The 2,991-nt window shown below is 43.8% G+C and overlaps 1 protein-coding gene across 1 annotated transcript in view; it reads left to right on the top strand.

Moving 5' to 3' along the window:
• Positions 1-2,991, top strand: part of LOC106817584 (heparan sulfate 2-O-sulfotransferase 1-like) — a 36,574-nt gene that overhangs the window by 9,439 nt on the left and 24,144 nt on the right. The window lies entirely within an intron of this gene.

The following is a 2,991-nucleotide window of genomic DNA, read 5'->3' as shown; positions in this document are numbered from 1 at the left end:
GTCGTCGCCCGCGTGAACTGTCGGCGGCAGCGGCAGTGGAACATTAGTTGCGTTTCTTATCAGCGCGCGTATTAAAATTCAGAGTGCGATTCGTGAGCGGGATTAGATTAGCGTGGCTTCGCCGTGTCGCCTGCTGCGTAGCGTCTGTGTAGCGAGGCAGACGATGTGCGATACTAGTATATACGTCTGTGTATCTATCGCCACACACATATATATATATGTGGTACCGCGTTTTAGCGTTGAGATAGAGACATAGGGAATTTGGCACACTAGTACAATGTACAAATGTTCGGAGACCCGCCCGGCGGTAAAAAAAATTTTCCAACTTGAGTTCCAGACCACAGCCAATCAGCGCACTCCATTCACTCGACTTCCTCGAAGCAACAATGTAAAATGAATACCTCCTAACCCTAACCCTAACCCTAAAACTGACTCTAATCCAACCATATATATAAGAATCATTTATTACAAAACACTATCTATGGTGGGTCCGGAACTCAAGTGGGAAAAGAAATTTCGTCGCCCGGCGATGGACCCAGAGTACATTAGCTACATCATTAGGAGCATACATAATTCAGCGTGGACTGAATACATTTTAGAATGGTACGAACACATTAACTTTAACAAGAATGTGACGCGGTTTATCAAACGGCCATCATTAGGCAGGCAACGTCAACTGTGGTCGACGATCCTACCTGGTACCATCGGACATTATAGTCGCGACCGGTCATTGTATCCATTACCCGCGTCATAAATTAATTTAAGTCTAAAAATGTCGCGGCGGGGATGCTGACGGCTTAGAAAGGTCGGGTTTTGGTAGAAACGGAGGAGACGACTGCAACCTCTAACCGGCACGTGTACACTGTTTTTATCCGTGTTTGTAATAAAACTGTAATTGTTACCGTTTATACAACTGTTACGTCCTACTGTCTACGTTCGAGATATATTCTACACTACAATACAATACAATACAATACAATACAATACAATACAATAAGCATAATACAATATAAACAATCAGGAGTGAAATAAATGACAAATTAAATTATAAGAAATGAAAATTTTATTTTTAAAATTCACCATATGAATTAAACTTCCTGATAATACATAATACAGTATACGTATAACACAATATCACAATACACGATATATTAGTACATAGTACACTGACACACTAATATAATAATATATCATATGTAAGGATGATTAGGAATATATCTCGAACGTAGACAGATAGGGACAAAACAGCTAATGTAAAAAAACGGTAAAACAAATTACCAGGTTTTATATACAAACGAACGACGTATAAAAGCAGTGCAATACACTCGTGCCGGTTATAGACAGCGTTTGACGCTCGTCTGACTCCGTTTATTCTACCAAAACACCCCGACGCTTTTTAAAACCGTAACAGCACTCCCAACGCCCGTCCCGTGACATTAATTGAGACTTTAAAATTAATTATGACGCGGGGTAATGGAGTAGCAGATGACCGGTACCGCGACTATAATGTCGATGGTACCAGCGAGTAGGATCGTCGACCACCGTGGACGTTCGGCGCTTGCCTAATGAATAGGCCGTTTGATAAAACCGCATCACATTTCTGTGTTGAAAGTTAATGCTGGTTAACGTACCATTACCTAAAATGTATTCTTGTCGCACGCTGCATTATGTATGCTCCTACATGCATCTTAGCTAATAATACTCTGGGCCATCCCGCGGCGAGGCGAAATTTTCTTTTCCCCACTTGAGTTTCCGCGACCCACCAATAGATCAGTGTTTTGTTAATAAATCGTTCTTATAGTAATATGGTTGCCGATGTATAGTTTAGAGTTAGGGTTAGGAGGTCATTCATTTCACATTGCTTGCCCTTCGAGAAGTCGAGTGAATGCGATCGTGCGCATGATGCCTGTAGGTCCGGAAACTCAAAGTGGGAGGACCGAAAAAACAACTATTTACCCGCGGCGCGGATCTCCGAACATTGGTACATTGTACTAGTGTGCCGAAATTCCCTATGTCTCATATGACTCAACGCCTTAAAACGCAGGTACCACAATATATTATATATTGAGTGTGGCCCGATAAGATACACAGACGTATATACTAGTAATCGCACAATACCGTCATGCCTCGACTACACAGACGAACTACGCAGGCAGGCGACACGGCGAAAAAGGCACACGCTGAATCTAATCACTGCGTCACGAATACGCCCACTACTGAAAATTCTTTAAATACTCGTGCGCCGCTGAATAAAGAAACGCAACATAATGTACTCCACTGCTCCCGCGGAGGTGCGCAGCGACCAGCTTCAACGCAGGGCGACGAACGACGATACACGCAGGTCGAATCAAAGCTGATAGCCAGCGAACGCGCGACGACGACCGCAGGCTGACACGCCGCCGCCGCACAGCGGACGACTGACGACAGAACGACGACGACGACGACGACACGACACGCCAAACGACGGACGAAGACAGACGACGACGACCCGAAGAACGAACGACACAACGGAACGACGACGAACGACGGACCGCCAACAAGAACGGAAACGAACGAAGAGATATCCTGCCATAACGCAGAAAAGAAGGGGAAAACCAATCTAAAGGCGAAATATTTAACTAACAGCGAAATGAACGAGACGCTTCCACTCACAGTAGAGAGAGAGAGGCGATGAATTATAGTAGAGAAATGCGAATAACAAGGCACCACTGGAGGTAAATTTACGTACACTATTCGAAGCCGGGCAGATGGCGCAGCAAAACAGATAGAATAAGGCAGGAGTAGGTAATATAGATTCAAAGTGCGCAATATGCACAGACATAGCAGAATGGCGGATAAACCCATTGCGAGAAATAATCAACTTAGTCTACCGCATCAAAAAGCTTGCCCGCATAATGCCAAATCATTATCAGTAATTGTAAATTAAGAGGAAATGCGGCACATGTTATTTAAACAGACCCTCGTTAGCTCACAAAGTAGTGTTTAATACAA

The sequence above is a fragment of the Priapulus caudatus genome, unplaced genomic scaffold (assembly GCF_000485595.1).
Source record: "Priapulus caudatus unplaced genomic scaffold, Priapulus_caudatus-5.0.1 Scaffold1779, whole genome shotgun sequence".
Classification (NCBI taxonomy): Eukaryota; Metazoa; Priapulida; class Priapulimorpha; order Priapulimorphida; family Priapulidae; genus Priapulus; species Priapulus caudatus.
This window is presented reverse-complemented; position numbering and strand designations above follow the sequence as displayed.